The 20,290-nt window shown below is 45.3% G+C and overlaps 1 long non-coding RNA gene across 1 annotated transcript in view; it reads left to right on the top strand.

Moving 5' to 3' along the window:
• Positions 1 to 6,303: 6,303 nt before the first annotated feature.
• The window catches only part of LOC117366478, a 37,884-nt gene continuing 23,897 nt past the window's right edge, over positions 6,304 to 20,290 (top strand). The window contains exons 1-2 of the long non-coding RNA XR_004540585.1: positions 6,304 to 6,518; positions 9,309 to 9,511. This is a non-coding gene — a long non-coding RNA (uncharacterized LOC117366478). The remainder of the gene's footprint in view (positions 6,519 to 9,308; positions 9,512 to 20,290) is intronic.

Raw genomic sequence — 20,290 nt, forward strand, 5'->3', positions numbered from 1 at the left:
CCAGACTACAAGATGTTCAGAAAGGAAATAAAAACTATACTCTTCAAGAAATCCCTTAATAAAGCTTAATACCATGATAAAGCTTAACCCCCCTCTTACCATCCCCTCCCTAACCCCAGATCCTACTTTTCCCTCTCTTGGAAACCTTCTCTGATCTAATGTTGTAACCTTTCTTCCATAACTCTTTTTGTAATCCGCTTTGAACCGAAAGGTAATGGCGGAATAGAAATCTGTAATGTAATATACCATGTTTAAAAGGATATTTATAATACTAGCTTTATAGCCCGTTACATTAACGGGTGCTAGAATATATATGTGTGTGTCTGTCTTTATTTCTTTCTCTCTCTGTCTCCTTAGCTGCTGTCTGTATTTCTGTCTTTCTTTTTTTCTTTCTGTCTTTCTTTTGGCTGTCCACCACCACCCCTTGCGTGCTCCCCCTGTCCATTCTCCCTTCCTTTTACCTCCCCTGTGTCCACCACCACCCCTTCACTGCTCCCCTTATCCAGAAGCAGCCCTTCTCCCTTTGTTTTACCTCCCCCCTGTCCATCAGCACCTCTTCCTGCTCCCCCTGTCCAGCAGTAGGCCTCCCTTCATTTTTCTGCCCCCCCCTGTCCATCAGCACCTCTTCCTGCTCCCCCTGGCCAGTAGTAGGCCTCCCTTCCTACCTGAGTGCTTTAGCTGTGCTGCCTTGAAGGAGGGCCGCCAGCGCCGCTCTGTGAAGGCCTCCTCCTGGCAGCCGCCGCTCGCGGCCGAAACCGACTCCTCCTGTAAGCCGCTCCTGGCCCTGCGTCTGCCCTCAGCCGACAGCCACCTGTCTCAAAGCCCTCCTCCCGGCAGCCTCCACTCCGTGTTGCAGGAAATCGTGCGAGTTGGCGAGAGGCGGGGACCGCCTCAAGCGCTGTGTTGGGGGGTAGGCAGGCACGGGGACCGGGTTGCACGCTTTCGAAATCGAGTTGCCGCCATTTTGAAGATCGTTCTACCCTGCTCCTTGCCTTAGTATATTTTTAAGTTGAAAGACATGGTGGCGGTGGCTCCTCTCAAGATCCCCGACTGCATTGGACTTCCGACGCAGGTGGGGATCCTGAGAGGAGCTGCTGCCTCGTCTTTCAACTTAAAAATATAGTAAGGCAAGGAGCAGGGCAGACCTAAGAACAGCAGAGTCTGGTGCAGTTCGAGAGAGGAGCCGGTACCATGCAGAGTGAGAGGCAGAGGTGAGGAAGTCCGCTGCAGCTGAGTAACTTTTTTTTTTTTAATTTGAAAGCTGCCCGCCGCAGCTCCTCTCTCAATCCTGGTGCAGTTCGAGAGAGGAGCCGGTACCATGCACAATGAGAGCCGGGGGTGAGGAAGGCCGCCGCAGCTGTTAAATTTTTTTTTTTATTTGAAAGCCGCCGCCGCAGCCGGGGCCACGCATGCGCACTCGTGTTTTTGCAACGGATCAGGAAACACGACTTTTGAGTGCGCATGCGCGGCCTAGCATTTTATTATATTAGATATTAGTTTCAGTGGGAGTTGATCTGGGAACATCAGTGTGCATATTGAAAAAATGTATTAAAAATAGCCCAATGTTGTTTATGACGTTGTCTATGTCATAAACCATCAATCCACAACGGCATATAATAAACTTCAAAGTGCCTACTTTCTAATCCATCTTTTTTTCTTCAGATAATACATTTCTAAGTACCTCTGTGGTCTTCAATTCCAGCCAACCACCAGCCAAATTATTTTAAGGCTTGTTTCTCTTTCTGGCTTTTATTCATCATCAGACCTTAGGTTTTTTTTAAGTGCTTATACTCTATATTCTACGTTTTGTGCAAATCAATATGTTTTTCTTATACAACTTTAATACTTATGTACTTAGCTTTAGCTATTTCTTCATTCTTTTTATGAACCTCGGGAAGGACCTTAAGGTTCAACAAGTTTCGCCCAAAGGCTTTTTCAAGAACGGGTCCCCCCTTTTGTTTTGCTCCACAGCATTCCGACGTGTGTTCTTCTATGCAAAGAACAACACAACGTTTTAAATGATAAGTATAAGATTACTGTTTAACTGAGAGATACTGATTTGGAGTTGAACTGGAAACATCAGCATAGAACGGGGGAAGCTTCACTCCTGTGCTACACAGAAATCTGTATAGCAATGGTATAATTTGCTCCTATAAGAAGTATAAAGCAGAGGACTTTGAGCATCATATAGGCTTTAGATAGACGTGGTTTAAGCTCCAGAAAGGCTTTAGCAGGATACATGCTATTTAGGTCATCCAATCAGCTTTCTCTGGGCATCCCACAGACGTTATATGAGAGAGGTTTTTAGAAGTGATTCCTTGCTCTAAATAACACTCACTTTCTCATGAAACATTGCTACAATCAGCTCATTCTTCAAAGCAAAGAGAAAGCCCATAACTTCAATTGGCCAAGCTTAAAAACAGAATAAAACACAGAACAGACCTGAATGTGGCTTCTAGTTCATTGCAAATGTCCAGTTCTCTTAATTGTAACTTTTGTTCCTGGAAATGTCCAGTTATCTTCTGATGTAATCTGCTTAGAACTGCAAGGTACAGGCAGAATAGAAGTCAGTAATGTAATGTATGCAGCTGCACAATGCTGACCTCATTGTGACATCATCAAAGTGCACCTGCAAGGTAGAATGCCACAAGTAAAAGACGGGCCGGACTCACAACCTCACAACGGACTCACAACCTCTGGAAAATAAGCACAGCGCTTTTACTCATTGAGCTACACTACCTTCCACTCTAGTTGCTTTGACTCCCTGTCATATTATAACTTAGTGATCTGCTAAGGTAAAATCTGCTTAGCTATCATCTCACAGTTAGCTGAGACAAAAGACTGGTAGCTCAATGGCTTAAAGCACTGCTTTCATTGTCCCAAAAGCCAGAATCTCATGTGACATGGAGTCAAATACTGCTGTTTTTATCAGATGCAAACTCAACTTTTGGAATAGATTGTTTCTAGTATTGCTAATGTTATGCTGTTTGAGATAAAAATTAGATGTGATTAGTTTGTAGCTTGTAATTTTTATTAAAATGAGTATTTTGTCAGCTAAAGCACATGAGGGAGTCAAACCCAGACCAGACTCACACCCATTGTAACCTCTGTGCTACACAATAAGCCATAAAATGATAGCAATTCTAGTTTGATTATACAGTTCCGTTCAGACATTGTTTGGGCAGTAGATTCGGCGTGCTTGCAACTCCGTAACGGAATGCCCGAAGCATGCCGAAACGGCTGCATTTCAGCATATCTCAAGCTGTCAGGGTAGGAAACTGACTGAAAGAAGCCACCACGTTAAGGCACCTCATTGCACCTGGTTCATCCTCTCCAGCTCTCATCTAATTTCATTTTCTCAAATATGCTGGTTGCAGGCTGTGAGGCAGGAGACATGCCAGCTACCCTGTTTGCCACTCCCTAAGGGCCTCCCCACTTCTCTCCTTTGGAGCCTGGGCCTCATGGAACACTACATAATACAAAGGTCAATGTGATGAAGTAGCTGAGGTGGTGTTTATTAAGGAAACACTACTGCCCAGATGCTACTCAATATAAATACAAAATATAGCTATAGGTGGTATTCTAAACCACCCTAGATGCCTTGTATCAAATATTCAGTTATCACGTTTCTTCACGGCCCTCAGAGATGCCACCAAGGGTTCACAAGATCATAACCCCTGGCTTTATGCACCTAATCGTCACCGGGTCAGTATTAGTGCAAAACTAGTATAAAGTCTTAGAATGAACTATTTTAATTTGTTCATATATTTATTTAAAATAATAAGTATTGATGAAAGATTGTTAAATCAATACTTAGCTTAACCGGGATGATGGTTGACAAGGGATACGAAAGCCAACATGTTTCACCCGTAGAGGGGGTTTCCTCAGGGCTACTATCCCTTTCTGTTGCTGATTATTCACAACATGACCACCCAATCTAAGTTCTCAAGATGCTTGAGAACTTAGATCGGGTGGTCACGTCTTAGGTCCAAGTTGTTACTGTGGTAGAATTGGTAGGGTCCCATAATCTGCTCCTGGTAGGAGAAGGCAGGCTGAAGAAAAAGGAATATGGATTGAGAAAAATTAGTAGTTTATTGGTGAGTTTTAGGCTTTCTTTTATAAAGGTGCGCTAAATCCATGCATGCGCTAACTGTTAACGCGTCCATAGGATAACATGCATGTAAGCGCGTGGTAAATGTTAACGTGTGCATGTTATCCTATGGATGCGTTAACAGTTAGCACATGCGTGGATTTAGCGCACTTTTGTAATTGACAGCCTTCTGAAGGAAAAAAAGTGTGAAACATGTTAGTATTGTGAAAATGTAGATAATTCACAAGGGCAAAGAAAGGTTGCAGTACATAATTCTCACCTATTCTTTCTGTTTTGGTATTTGAGCTTTGGCCAGGTGCAAGCTGGTGTGCTGAACCCAGTTTGAACAGACCTGCTCTGACCTTTGGAAACACAAGGGGAGTCATTAGCCACTCTGGGAACCTGAAATCAGGAGAAAAGGGGGAATATGATAAGACATCTGTGGCAAAAATAACAAACACAAGTCTTGGGAGAATATGTCACACCACAGTCTCAGAGTAACAGCTAGAATGAACAGAAGCAAAAAAAAAAAACCCCAAAACACAACACTGTTCCTTTTTTATAATAAGGATACCTAACAATTATGACTCTAAAAAGATTTACCTTTAGCTCTATGAGGAAAAGCACTGCTTCCATCTTCCCAACATCATAGGTTCCACATATTCATGTAACTTGCATATCCATTTTGCTGGCACCAAAGTTTCAAACAGCATGGTTTTTTTTCAGCCAACACTCCTGGAACCTATTTTTATCATCACTAATTCTCAGACCTGCTAATTACCCTGTGGAATGGAGAGAGTTGTGGCAGATATCAAGGGGAGAAAAAGTTAATGGAGAATCACCATAAGCAATAACACAGAATGGGAGTCCCAAAGAAGAAATCAGTTCTGCCTGAGCTTTTATCTAATAAAGACACCTAAGTAGCTAGCAATACATCATTCTCACCTAGATTTGTTATCTTAGCTGCTAGCAAGGAGTTCCTGGAAAGATGAAAAAGGTTAGAAAGACATCAAAATTACAAATTACTATAGCTGCTAATGGTCCTGTGAAATGGAGAGAGTTGTGGCAGATATAGGAATAAAAAGGTTAAAAAAATCAAGAAAAGTCTCAGAAATCAGCATAAGCAATAACACAGAATAGGAGTCTTAAAAGAGAAAACACTGCTCTGATGGACCTTCTTATACTAAGCACGCCTAAGTAGCATCTGACATCATAGACACCGTTAGGACTTCCCGCCAGAAAACTTTCAAATCTGATTGGGTGTGCTTTAGGTGTGGTTTGGGCAAACACACCTGTACTGACTTTTAATCAATTCCTTCACTTCTCAAAGCTTTTACTAGAAGCCATTTCTCATCTGCTTAGTCTATAGAGGCTCTGTTACCAAATTCTAAATGAAGTTCCCTCTATAGCTCTATGCCTTAAGGCGCTGCTTTTATTTTCCATATGGCACGGGTTCAAGTCTTAAGTGTGGTTAGCAAATATTTGATATTAATTTTTCTACCAGAAAACCTTCAAACTCTTTGGCCATTCTTTTGCTTAAACATATTTGAGTTGATCTTTAAAATGATCTGCAGCAATTCTCAGGTGTCTAAAGCAGCCTGTTCTCTCTCATCCTAACCCCCCTCCCCCACCCCAACACACACTCAAGCATGAAACCACAACCAGCCAAGCTGAATATACCAACAGGAATGTCTCTAGGGTACACCTCAAAAACATGTACCTTCCTTCAATACCTGTCCAAGCCCTCTGAAGTTTTAAGTAAATTATTATACCCGTTTCCCTGTGCAGATATTGCATAGAAGGAAATCCATTCCTACCACAATGGCTTGTAGCAGAGAGAAGATGAATGTATCTAATGCACCTTGTGGCAGGGAGCCCGGGCAGGGTGATAGAAAGCCTGTGCCAAGCACCCGGCAGGTCCCTATTCCCTCCACAGAACCTAGGTTTAAACCAGAAACATTGCAGTACAGGAAACTACACATACCAAGAGCCTCTAGTTTTCCCTGTGCCAGGAAGAAAGAGCAGGGAGGAACTCTTGTTAGAGAGGGATGGTGTCTTTAAGTTCCCCGTGTCTATTCTTAAGCCTAGAGCAGTGCAGCTGGGGAAGTTGAACAGACTTGTACTGCACCTTTTAATCCTGTCCCTTTAAGAATAAACAGAAAATTACCTTGGCTTCAAGCCAGGAAACCTCTGCTGTGCTCACTGTTAGTAATTAGGGGAAGGGGCCTGACACATGTGAGCCCTTATCCTCCAGAAAAGCTGGGCCAGAGGGGGAGAGCTGGAGGAGAAGAACGGCTGAGAGAGAGCTGAATAGCAACGGCTGGGAGAGTCCAGGGGAGGAGTCCTGGGAAGAGTAAAGATGGAGATTTCCCTGCTGAGGAATTGCCTATGCTAAAAGCCATGCATGGTAGCACAGCGTATAAAGCAGGTCAGAGTTTCAAAGTTATCATTGAGGAAGTTTGCTGCTCTGCTTGCTGACCGTGTGTAATTCTTTCTGGGCTGAAACCTGAGCCCAGGGCACATGAGTAATGCCATTTGAAAAGGACCCAGATGAACAGAATAAGTTAAGCCAGAAGCTTCATTCGTTCTGTGGGACATTAAGAGAAATTTGGGGTTTTTAAAAATGTTTTTTCTTTCAAATAACTGAGCCTGTGTTTATGAGGGCGAGGACTGGAAGTATTGAGAATTTTATTTTTGCCTTTTTATGTTTCTTTCTATGTTTTCTGCTTGGAACTTGTGTGACCCAGGGAAGTGGTTACAAAACCTGAACTGGACCTTCCAAAGTTAAAAGGACTGAGAATTATGCTGGTTTTTCTTTTGTGTATGTTTTAAACTCGAACTGGTTTTCTTCAAGGCTGCTTATTTTGCTGAACTGTTCATAAGAGACTGTAGGAATAAGACCTCCAGGAGTGGGGGGGGGGGGGAAGTTTCTTTATTCAGCATTACGTTTCTTGCTGGGAAACAGCCTGACCCACAGGTCTAGGGCGGGGCTGCTCCCTCAGCACTGCACAGGGAAAAACCCTGGTTTTGAATGTGAAGGGTTTTTTTTTCTTTTTCTGATTTGGTAAAGTTTAGAAGTGCCAAAGCTTGAATGCCGGGTCCTGTTTATGAACCTTGCTTAGCCCGGAGGCACTCCAACTGTTTTGTTATATTTGCTTGATTATGCCATCTGACATGACTGTGAATTGAATTATTCTTTCCAATTAAAGGAAACATTGGCTTTGCTTTTGGAACTCAGTGTGGTTTGGTTCCTTTTGACACAAAGTGAAAAGCTTAGGGGGAGTACACCAGTGGGCCTGGGAGCCACTGGCAGGATCTGGGTCATAAACAAACTCTATTCCTTGTGGCACGGGGCCCCGGGTAGGTCACACCAGCCTAGCCCAAGCGTCCCTGCCACATAAGAAGTGGTATCATTCGTGGGATAATTTTTACTGCCTTCATGTGACCTGCGATTGTGACTCCAAAGATAGTGTAAGGATTAAAAGCTACTCTGCAAGTGGTTTCTGTTGGTGGATTCACCTATGACGTCTGGGAGTCCGGAGCTACAGCGGCGGACACTGGGAGCATTGGCATCTGGAAGGTGGAGTATTCGGGAACGCCCAGAGATCCTGCAGCCAGCAGCCAGAATGGTGACCGGACAGAGAGGTGGACAGGGGACCGAGAGAACAGCGGCAACATAGAAACATAGAAGATGACGGCAGATAAGGGCCATAGCCCATCAGGTCTGCCCACTCTACTGACCTACCCCCAAGTCTACTATCCTAGGGATCCCACTCCTGGTGACAGGTTCCCTTGGCTTAACCCTCTAAGGGATCCCACATGGGCATCCCATTTGCTCTTAAATTCTTGCACGCTGTTTGCCTCGATCACCTGCACCGGGAGCTCGTTCCAAGGATCAACCACTCTCTCGGTGAATAAATATTTCCTGGTGTCGCCATGAAATTTCCCGCCCCTGAGTTTGAGCGGATGCCCTCTTGTGGCTGAGGGTCCTTTGAGAAAGAGAATCTCTTCTTCCATCTCGATACGGCCGGTAATATACTTAAACGTCTCGATCATGCCTCCTCTCTCCCTACGTTCCTCGAGTGAGTACAGCTGCAAATTTTTCAGCCTTTCCTCATACGATAGATCCTTGAACCCCGAGACCATCCTGGTGTCCATCCGTTGCACCAACTCTACTCTCAGCACATCTTATAGGTAGTCTGGCCTCCAGAATTGCACACAGTATTCCAAATGAGGTCTCACCATGGTTCTGTATAATGGCATTATGACTTCAGGCTTCCGGCTGACAAAACTTCTGTGGATGCAACCTAACAACTGTCTTGCCTTAGATGAAGCCTTCTCCACTTGATCAGCAGTTTTCATGTCTGCGCTGATGATCACTCCCAAGTCTCGTTCTGTTGAAGTTCTAGCTAAGGTCTCACCATTCAAGGTGTAAGTTCTGCACGGATTTCTGCTGCCGAGGTGCATGATCTTGCATTTCTTAACGTTGAAGCCCAGCTGCCAGGTCGAGGACCAAAGCTCCAACAAATATAGGTCCTCTGTCATACTATCGGGTGAATTGCTGTCTCTCACTATATTGCATAGTTTGGCGGCGTCAGCGAATAACGTTATCTTACCTTGAAGCCCCTAAGTTAGGTCCCCTATGAATATGTTGAAAAGGAGCGGGCCCAAGACTGAGCCCTGCGGTACTCCACTGGTCACCTCTGATGTTTTAGAGAGGGTACCGTTAACTACCACCCTCTGAAGTCTGCCACTCAGCCAGTCATTGACCCATGTAGTTAGTGTTTCTCCCAGCCCCATTGATTTCATCTTTCAAGTTTCAAGTTTATTAGGATTTTATATACCGCCTATCAAGGTTATCTAAGCGGTTTTTACAATCAGGTACTCAAGCATTTTTCCCTCTCTGTCCCGGTGGGCTCACAATCTATCTAACGTATCTTGATTAAAAGCCTGCGATGCGGGACACTATTGAAAGCTTTGCTGAAGTCTAGGTATATGACGTCCATGGATTCTCCCAAGTCTAGCTGTTTTGTTACCCAGTCAAAGAAGCGACCTGTTAGCATTTAAACCCCAAACACTAAGACTCATCACGTCCAGCGGGTAAGAGTACCTGGGGAGCGTGAGTGAGGATCCCTCGGTAGGAGAGGGCGGGGTAGACAGGGGCCTTACTGTTGAAATGCCACACTTGGTCCATCTCTCTGTTTTGTTTCCTTTTCAGGAGGACGGATGAATCCAGCCCAGCTCATGGCAGTCATGGAAGCCAGACACCAGCAGCTTACCATGGACTTGCACGAGGTCATCAAGACCAACCATGAGTTATGGCGGCAGAGCCAAGAGGCATCACAAAGACAGCATGAAGCACTAGTTCGAGTCGTGGCTACACACAGACTCTGGGAGCAGCTGTAACTACCACGCCAAGAGGTGTAACGCCGGCAGGCAATGTTCCAGGGCCTGACCTTGGTCCAGTAGGCCCAAATGCACTGACACACTTGACTTTATGTAAAATGGCACCATAAGACTCTGTAGATGATTTCCTTAATACATTTGAAAGGATAGCTATTGCAGCCGGGTGGCCTGAAAGTCAGTGGGCTATTAGATTAGCATCTTGTCTGGCTGGCAAAGTTTTGTCAGCCTATCAGACTGTGAGTCCTGACCGAGTTACAAATTATGCAGCTATTAAAGCCCATATTTTGAAGACACTAGGTCTCACTAGGGAGTATTATAGACATCAATTCCGGGGAACTCAGATGGGTGATGGAGAACGTCCCAGGGCCTTGGCTCAGCGCTTGCATAAACTAGCCGAGCGGTGGCTAAGCCCCAGCCTAGATAACCCCCAGTCCTTGTTTTCTGAAATTATTAAGGAACAATTCCTAGAGTCCCTACCAAAGCATATCTAGGTATGAGTGAGGAAGCAAGGGAGTTGGACCCTAGAACAGGCAATCGAAGTTACAGAGAATATTATCGATGCCAGTTCTAATGGGATGGGGGAAGGCCCGAGAGGGGAAAACCCTGACCATAGGTGGGTTTGTATTACCCCAGGGAAAGATGTCAAGAAGGGTTGGGCTGGACAGAGGAGGGTTCCCGGAGGAACGATGCGGGAAAGCCCCTCTGCCAAGCCTAGCCCATGATGTTTAAATTTCAAGTTTTATTAAGATTTGTTGTACACGCAATGTCAAATACTTCAATGCGTAGAACATATTAAAAATAGGGGCAAAACAGAACAGTTTTTACCATTAAATACAAAATATATACGTACTGATAAATAACTGGTACAGAAGGTGAGGTGCTGAAGTACAATCTTTAAAGAAAGAGTAGAAACATTTAGGGAAAAAAACCATATGGTGGGTAACACAAAAGAAAAAAGATATATAAAGGCAGAAAGAAACATAGAAAGAAAGAGGATAAATTTGCGACCTACTCGTAGGTCTAATTAGGATCTAAGGGATTTAATGATTGGTAAGTTATACTATCTATCAGTGGCGTACCAAGGGGGGGCGGTGCGCCCCGGGTACCAGCCCTAAGGGGGTGCTCCCGGCCTTGCCGTTCAGTCCCCCCCCACCCCCGATGGACCGCTCACCCCACTGACCTTCCTGCACCACCTGTGAAGCAGCCCGCAGCAGGATCGCGAAGTCAGCGTCAGCGATCCCTGCGCTGCTTAGGCGCTGCTTCCTGCGCCACGATCCCGCCCCTCCTCTGACGTCAGAGGAGGGGCGGGACCGTGGCGCAGGAAGCAGCGCAGGGATCGCTGACGCTGACTTCGCGATCCTGCTGCGGCTGCTTCATAGGTGGTGCGGGGAGGCCAGGGGGGCGAGCGGTCCTTCGGGGTGGGTTGGCGCATAAGGCCTTCAGGGTGGGGCGAGCGGGCGGGCAGGCAGGCAGGCTTTCAAGGGGGAGGGGGTGACAGGCAGGCCTTCAAGGGGGGACAGGCCTTCGGGGGGGGTGCAGACCTTCAAGGGGTGCAGGCAGGCCTTCAGGGGGGGTGCAGGCCTTCGGGAGGGTGTAGGCCTTTGGGGGGGTGCAGACCTTCAAGGGGGTGCAGGCCTTCAAGGGGGGAAAGGCAGGCAGGCCTTCAAGGGGGGGGACAGGCCTACAAGCGGGGACAGGCCTACAAGGGGGTGGGACAGGCCTTCAAGGGGGGGTGCAGACCTTCAAGGGAGTGCAGGCCTTCAAGGGGGGGTGCAGGCCTTCAAGGGGGGGTGCAGGCCTTCAAGGGGGGGTGCAGGCCTTCAAGGGGGGGAAAGGCAGGCAGGCAGGCCTTCAAGGGGGGACAGGCCTACAAGGGGGGGACAGGCCTACAAGGGGATGGGACAGGCCTTCAAGGGGGGGACAGGCCTTCGGGGGGGTGCAGACCTTCAAGGGAGTGCAGGCCTTCGGGGGAGGGTGCAGGCCTTCAAGGGGGTGCAGGCCTTCAAGGGGGACAGGCCTTCAAGGGGGGGAAAGGCAGGCAGGCAGGCCTTCAAGGGGGGGAAGAAGCTACAAGTGGTGGGACAGGCCTTCAAGTGGGGGACAGGCCTTCGGGGGGGGTGCAGGCCTTCGGGGGTGCAGACCTTCAAGGGGGGACAGGCAGGCAGGCCTTCAAGGGGGGGACAGGCCTACAAGGGGATGGGACAGGCCTTCAAGGGGGGTTCAGGCCTTCAAGGGGGGACAGGCAGACCTTTAAGGGGGGACAGGCCTTTGGGGGGGACCATGATTTAGAAGTACACGGAGGGAAGGGGGTGTTCAAAGAGACGTGCATATGCCAAACTTTGGGGGGGGAAGAAATAATGGGTCTGAAAATAGAGGAGAGGGAGAGAGATGATGGACCATGGGATTTAGGGAGGGAAGGAACAGAAAGGGAGAGAAATTTGACACAAGGGATGGTGTGGAGGAGGGATAGAGATACTGGATAGGAGGGTAATTAGGAAAAGAAAGGGAGAGATGGTGGACTCTGGGGTGGTGGGGAAGGAGGGAGAGATGCCGGATGAAAGGGTATTTAAGAAAAGGTGGATCTGTGGAGGGAGATGAAAAAAAGGAAAGATACCAGACTTCCTGGGAAGGGAAGGTAAATGGAAAGGGAGGACAGAGTTGGCAGATGGATGGTTAGCATGCAGAAAGAAGGAGACCCTAGCAAGCAAGTTATCAGAAGAAAACCAGAGCTTTGGACCAACAAGATTTGAAATATAACCAGACAACAAAAGGTAGAAAAATTAATTTTATTTTCTGTTTTGTGATTATAATATGTCAGATTTGAAATGTGTATCCTGCCAGAGCTGGTGTTGGACTGCAAACGTGAGCTAGGATTTAACAGAGAGAGGAAAAGTCCTTTTTGTTTCTTTATTTTATTTACACCACAGCGCCAGTGTGATTAGGAGAAGCCAAAGGGGGTGAAAAAGCTATAAAACCCACCAGGAGTTTTGAAAAAAATCACCCAACTGGGCAGGAAAATCGAATTGAAAAACCAATTCAATAGGGCTGAATCGAATCAAAAAATTTTTTCCTGTATCTGGCAGCATTAGTTTGCGCTACTGTCTTAGACTTTAGGACCTGGGATTGGGGAGAGATGGCATCCTCAGTACTTTATAATGCAAGTGAAACGAGGATTTGGTCAGACTTTTGAAGGGTCTGCAGAAAAAAAAATATTGTATAGGCCGGGGACATGAGACAGCAGGAAATGGGAACTTTTCTTCCTTCTATTTTTGTGAATGGAAAGGCTGAGGATGTCAGAGAGTTCAGTTAAAATATGTGCTTTATAAGAAAATATAATAATATGTTTTATAAAGTTTATAGCATAGCTGGCCTACCCAGTGAGGTGTTTCTAGTGGTGATGGTGGCAGCGTGTCAATGTGTTGAGAGGAAGAGGTGGTCTGGGAAATTCTGCTGAGCCAACTCCGGGCCCATTTCCACCCCCCAGTTAGTCCACTCCACTCAACTGGTTCACACACTGAGTGGGTCTTTGGGTGTTGTTTTAGGATCTCTTCCAGTGGTTTATCTCCTTCTGGTCCAAGGAAGGAAACTTTGTTATCCTTAGCATTGACCTACAGAATATGTTTGTAACAGCGCTGCTTGTGTGGCATTAGGCTATGTAGTGATCGAAAGAAAAAAACAGACCTTTGCACATTTTTGCACTATATGGTGGGTGTATGAGGAGATTCACATTTCCTGCACAGCTAAGTCCATGTGAAGTTACCTTGTGCTGTATTTGACATCTAGCAAGGTCTCTGTTTGAAAGGAAAGATCTAAACTTAAAAATGAAGTGGCCAGAAGTTATGGTAAAAGCAGATAGTGTAGCTGGTTTTAAGAAAGATTTGGACAAATTCCTGGAGGAAAAGTCCATAATCTGTTATTAAGACATGGGGGAAGTGTCTGCTTGCCCTGGATCAGTAGCATGGAATGTTGCTACTCTTTGGGTTTTGACCAGGTATTAGTGTCCTGGATTGGCTACCATGAGAATGGGCTACTGGGCATAATGGACCATTGGTCTGACCCAGTTAGGCTATTCTTATGTTATGTTCTCATCTGTAGGGGCCTTTGTTTTCACTTCTTATTTTAATGTATTTTTTTTCTGGGAACTTATCAGTGTTTTTTATAATGGGAATAAAAATGGAAGAGAATTAATGTGTGTGGGATGAGGGGGTAACTAATTTCTTCAGCTAAATAATTCAATCCACTTCAAACAGACATAGGAGAACTCACGCACCATTCACACACCCTCCAACCAAAAACGTCAAAAGAAAAAAACTGTTCGACAACCTCCTAGCCATTCGAGCTGCAACACTCGACCCCCAACTCTACAACCAATTGACATCGACCACAGACTGCAAAACCTTCAAAAAGAAATAAAAACCCTTCTATTCAAAAAACACATAAAACCGAACTAACACAATCAGAACTGTCCCAAGCATCACCTGCAACTACTCCATATGTACTTCTGATGTCATGACAATTCAGACATAATTTATGTTATGTTTGGAATATAAGAAAATTTTCACTGCCTGTTTCTATTCTGACCATTTATTCCGTTTCATGGTCATTACAAAAAATATTTTTTTACATGGGAGGGGGGGGTCAAAAAATGATGGGCCCCGGGTGCCACATACCCTAGGTACGCCACTGCTATCTATATCTCAAATGCATCCTTATACAGGAAACTTTTTAAAGAAAGCTTGAAATTTTCTAAAGAGGTGCCTAATTAGCGTCTATGTGGTGCCTAATCCTAACCACACCCATGTTACGCCCACGTTATGCCCACGTCTACAAACTTGGACGCGACTTATCCCAAAACTCGCATCTATTTCGCATCTTAGTTCTGAGAACACTTAACTGACACCTAGCTCCGTCTAAGTCCCAATTAACACTTGTTAAGACCCTTAAATCGCTCATTAACCACTTAAATCAGATGTCTAAAGCACGCCTAAAGTTAGGCACACTTTACAGAATCGGGGCCTAAACCTCCTTCAGCTTCCCAGTCGTTTAAGCCTCCTTCCTCATATCAGAGGTGTTATTCAGCAAAACCCACTGTATCTCGTATACCTCAGCAGAATAAACAAAAGCAACAGAAACCTGCTCAGGCTTTTTGACGGCTGCTGTTTCCCTTTCTCAGCCTCTTCCTCAACCAGAGGTCAACTCCAGTTATATTTTCCACATTGGGAACTGGTAACAACAGATCTCTGAGTTCTAAAAGTAATTTGGGATGGAAACTCTCTTCATTTCATCACTATGCCTCCAGATCATCCTCCAAGAGAGTCCTCTTTCGACCATCAGCAAAACTCCCTTCTTCATCTTCGGGAGATAGAGTATTCTTCTGAATGCAATAGAAAGGATTCCACCTGCTCAGAGGAATCGGGGGTTTTACTCCCGGTACTCTCTCATTCCAAAGAAGACGGAAGGTCTACATCCAATTCTGGACCTCAGCGGCCTGAACAAGTTTCTGGTAAAGAAAAAAAGTTTCACATGTTGTCCTTGGCAACTTTGTATTCCCTCTTAGATCAGAATGATTGGCTATACTCTCTGAATCTAAAAGAAGCTTATATGTACATTTCAATTCATCCTGCCCACAGGAAATTCCTCAGATTTTAAGTAGCCCAGCAAAACTTTCAATACAAGGTATCTGATAGTAGTGGCTGCGGCTCTATGGGCTCAAGGTCTTCAGGTTTTTCCTTATCTCAACGATTGTCTCATAAAGGATGCCACTCCACAAAGGGTGATTGCAGTAACAAGTCAACAATTCTCTTGCTTCAACAGTTGAGGTTCGAAATCAATTTTCACAAATCTCAGCTTCACCTCTCTCAAACTCTGCAATTCATTGGAGCTCTGCTCAACACCATTCATCTCAGAGCGTTCCTTCCTCAGCAAAGACTCGTCAAACTATGCTTGGGGAGCTCATCTAGATGGTCTTCGTACACAGAGCCATTGGTCTGCTCAAGAGCAGCATCTTCACATCAATCTCTTGGAGCTCAGAGCTAAAAGCAATGCTCTCAGGACTTTTCAACACACTGTAGCTGATCATGTCCTCCTAGTTCATATGGACAATCAGGTGACAATGTATTATATAAACAAGCAAGGAGGAACGCACTGGACGATTACTTGCAACATATTTCTCAAAGTGATTTACATTCAAGGAGAAAAGCATTCTCTCGCAGACAAGATCAGCAGATTTCTCCAGTGTAGGGATGGAACACAGCGAACACACACAGGATACGAGTTGGGAAGGAGGCGTTGGCAGTGGCTAGCTCCGAACCCCTTTTATTATGCTTCTATGCTAATGATACAAAGTCACATGCATTTACATCGTGTCACACTCAACTCTGCACGTAGGTAATGCCTGATTAACACGTAGCCAAAACCTGAGTCTCTGCACGTATCCAAGGCCTGTCAGCTGATGTACTTTCCAAATAAGATAAGGGTTAATTTGTGACAGTAAGGGGGAGGGAATGATTCAGCATTCTTTCACAGGGACTAGGAAATCAGTGTGCTGATCTCGCCCTGTTTCAGAATGGCGTCCCTAAACTCCAGCCACACGAGTGGACAATCAACTCAGCAGTCTTGCATCAGATATTCTCTCAATGGAGGATGCCTCAGATATACCTGTTTGTATCTCCTCTCAAAACTGCCTCAGTTTTGCTCCAGATAGTACTCTCCCCAGCGTCTGGAAGCAGATGCTTTCCTCCTGGATTGCACAATTGCAAATGGCTAAGCTCTCAGTTGTCACTTAGAGATTTTCTCAGTCAATTCACATAAAGCTCTAAGTTGATATGCCTTATTACAATTTTACCACCTTCTTTCTTCATTCTCAGTCAATTCACATAAAACTCTAAGTTGATACATTTTATTACAATTTTACCACCTTCTTTCTTCATGAAGAAAGAAGGTGGTAAAATTGTAATAAAACGTATCAACTTATTTTATGTGAATTGACTGAGAATTCCTCCTGGATTGGACACACAAGTTCCTACATGCGTTTCCACCAATTCCTGTCATCCTCAAGACCCTTGTCAAGCTCAAACAAAAGTCAGCCAATGTAATGTAATGTAATTTATTTCTTATATACCGCTAAACTCCGTTGTGCAATCCAACACGATTCTCATAGCTCCTCGGTGGCCCAGACACTGGTTCTCCCTTCTACTTCAGCTCACTGTCAAGGATCCAATACCCCTGCAAATTTTTCCATCTCTTCTCACACAGAGTCAAGGATCTTTTCTGCATCTCAATCTTCAGTCATTGCACCTGACAGCTTGGTACCTCTTAGGATGACATCGGCTAACAGTCATCTTTCTGATCCTGTCCAACTATTCCTGGAAGCGTCAAGAAAATTGTCTATGCAACAGTGCTACCAACAGAAATGGACACAGTTTTCCATGTGGCATAAAAAATTCAGATATATACTCTTCATCAACATGATGCTGCTTCCACCTCTGTACCTTCGGGAACATCTGTGCGCACGCTGGTCACCTTATAGGAGGACACCATGTATGAGCTGACCAAGCATTTTTCAGCATTAATTGATGATAAGTTCACAAAATTCCAGGCCTCGGTGGACGATTTGAAGGACTGTATGGAGCGGCAGGGAGCACAACTTACCCAGTTAAAACAAAGGGTCATAGTAACATAGTAGATGACGGCAGATAAAGACCCGAATAGTCCATCCAGTCTGCCCAACCTGATTCAATTTAAATTTTTAAATTTTTTCTTCTTAGCTATTTCTGGGCAAGAATCCAAAGCTTTACCCTGTACTGTGCTTGGGTTCCAACTGCTGAAATCTCCGTTAGGACTGTCATCTGCCGGGGTCTCTGGAAGCTTGTGGAGGGCCACCGATAGGCGGCAGCACGACCCTGGCGTGGCTCCCAATGAGGAAGACCTTACTGATGTCCCAATACTTTGGGCTTCGCTACAATAAACACCAGCGAGAGCCAAGTCAAATCAAAATGTCCAAGGTTTAATTTGTTACCAAAAAGACAAAAATAGAAAACCAAAATAATACAAGGAAGTACTAGCACTATCTTCCTTTTCTCCCAAAAAAGGTTTCTATTAAACAAAACAGTTCAACGGATGAACAGAAGTTTTTGTAACAGTAAAGTTCATATAAGTCCAAAGTAAGGCTCTACTAGCTTCTTCCAGCACTGAACCCTCAATTCAATAAGGAAAAAAAACTAGTCCCAAAAAGGAAAAGTCCTCAGAATTATCCTTGAGACCTGGACTTTCAATCATACCGTCCTGTTTCTTCACCAGGCTTTTATATACTGTATTTCTAAACAAACTTCAAAAATGAAAAGAAAGGCAATGCATTATTACAGACTCTTGTTATTCCCAGCAATGGCTACTCTCCAGTCCTTCTCACTGTTGGGTAACAGAATTGCCGGTTCCCCTTTATAAATGGCTTTAATAAGCTCCCGCAGAATCCCAACCTTTAGCTGTTCGGGGATCCTACCCCAATTCTGTAAGTCCCTTGGAGTTTAGCAGCTAACAAGGAAAATACTACACAAGCTCAAAGGCAAACTTCCTTCAGCCTTTCCTGGCTTGTGCACAGCTGGGGTGTAGCAACTCAATTAATGCTGCTGCAGCACTGCTCTCAGCCCGGATCCACAGAAGAACCAAAACTTCTTCATCAACAGAGAAAAATAGTCTTTCAGCAAACAGTCCAACAAACATATCCTGATAGAAACGCGTACCTTCAGTCCTTAATGAGAGACTGCCAAGCTCACATCCATGGCTTCCACATTCTCAGCTTCAGGCAGCTCACATTCAGCCGTGTCCATGTTTTCTGGAGCACCCAGCTGCTCTGTTGGCTCTCGAGCTATGGAATCCTCCCACTCCATAAGTTCCTGAGCGAGGTCTGGCCTTTTCCTGGCCCGGAGAACCTTCTCTGCCAGGTCCTCATGCGCAGCTTCCCTTACTGACTTGGAGAGCTGTTTAAGAGTGTTTGTGCCACTCCCTGTTCTAGGTGTCTGTGTTCCTAGCTTTCGTGCTCTTTGGCTCCCCCCCAGGTTGCTGGGCAGAATGCCACTGGGAGCCTGATTAAATCTCCTAAGGGAGCTGAGTTTTTTACTAGGACGTGGAGCTGATCTGTATTCTAGCTCCTGCTCAGGCTCAGATGGCTCAGGATAGGCAGCTCTGCTTTCAGGATCTCCTGCCTGATCACCCTCAGTCGTTCTCTGGTCTTGGTCAAAGGGTTTACTATTGGGTTTCTCTCTGACATGAACGTCTCTGGGAGCGGAAATGTCACAAGACTTACTCCAGCCCATCTATACCCTCCCAGCCATTGAAGCCCTCCCCAGCCCATCTTCCACCAAACGGCCATATACAGACAAAGACCGTGCAAGTCTGCCCAGTACTGGCCTTAGTTCAATATTTAATATTATTTTCTGATTCTAAATCCTCTGTGTTCATCCCACGCTTCTTTGAACTCAGTCACAGTTTTACTCTCCACCACCTCTCTCGGGAGCGCATTCCAGACATCCATTACCCTCTCCGTAAAGTAGAATTTCCTAACATTGCCCCTGAATCTACCACCCCTCAACCTCACATTATGTCCTCTGGTTTTACCATTTTCCTTTCTCTGGAAAAGATTTTGTTCTACGTTAATACCCTTCAAGTATTTGAACGTCTGAATCATATCTCCCCTGTCTCTCCTTTCCTCTAGGGTATACATATTAATGGCTTCCAGTCTCTCCTCATACGTCTTCTGGCGCAAGCCTCCTATCATTTTCGTCGCCTTCCTCTGGACCGCCTCAAGTCTTCTTATGTCCTTCGCCAGATACAGTCTCCAAAACTGAACACAATACTCCAAGTGGGGCCTTACCAATGACCTGTACAGGGGCATCAACAACTTCTTCCTTCTACTGACTACGCCTCTCTTTATACAGCCCAGCATCCTTCTGGCAGCAGCCTCTGCCTTGTCACACTGTTTTTTCACCTTTAGATCTTCGGACACTATCACCCCAAGGTCCCTCTCCCCGTCCGTGCATATCAGCTTCTCTCCTCCCAGCATATACGGTTCCTTCCTATTATTAATCCCCAAATGCATTACTCTGCATTTCTTTGCATTGAATTTTAGTTGCCAGGCATTAGACCATTCCTCTAACTTTTGCAGATCCTTTTTCATATTTTCCACTCCCTCTTCGGTGTCTACTCTGTTAAAAATCTTGGTATCATCTGTAAAAAGGCACACTTTTCCTTCTAACCCTTCAGCAACCCTTCACTCACAAACATATTGAACAGGATTGGCCCCAGGACCGATCCCTGAGGGACTCCACTACTCACCTTTCCTTCCTTTGAGTGATTTCCATTAACCACCACCCCGACAGCTAGTTTCTGACCCAGTTCACCACTTTGGGTCCTAACTTCAGCCCTTCAAGTTTGTTCAACAGCCTCCTATGAGGAACTGTATCAAAGGCTTTGCTGAAATCCAAGTAAATTACATCTAGCATATGTCCTCGATCCAGCTCTCTGGTCACCCAATCAAAAAATTCAATCAGGTTCGTTTGCCACGATTTACCTTTTGTAAAGCCATGTTGCCTCGGATCCTGTAACCCATTAGATTCAAGGAAGTACACAATCCTTTCTTTCAGCAAAACTTCCATTATTTTACCAATAACTGAAGTGAGGTTCACCGGCCTATAGTTTCCTGCTTCATCCCTGTGACCAATTTTATGAATAGGGACCACATCCGCTCTCATCCAATCCCCAGGAATCACTCCCGTCTCCAGAGATTTGTTGAACAAGTCT

This window comes from Geotrypetes seraphini, chromosome 9 (assembly GCF_902459505.1).
Source record: "Geotrypetes seraphini chromosome 9, aGeoSer1.1, whole genome shotgun sequence".
NCBI lineage: Eukaryota > Metazoa > Chordata > Amphibia > Gymnophiona > Dermophiidae > Geotrypetes > Geotrypetes seraphini.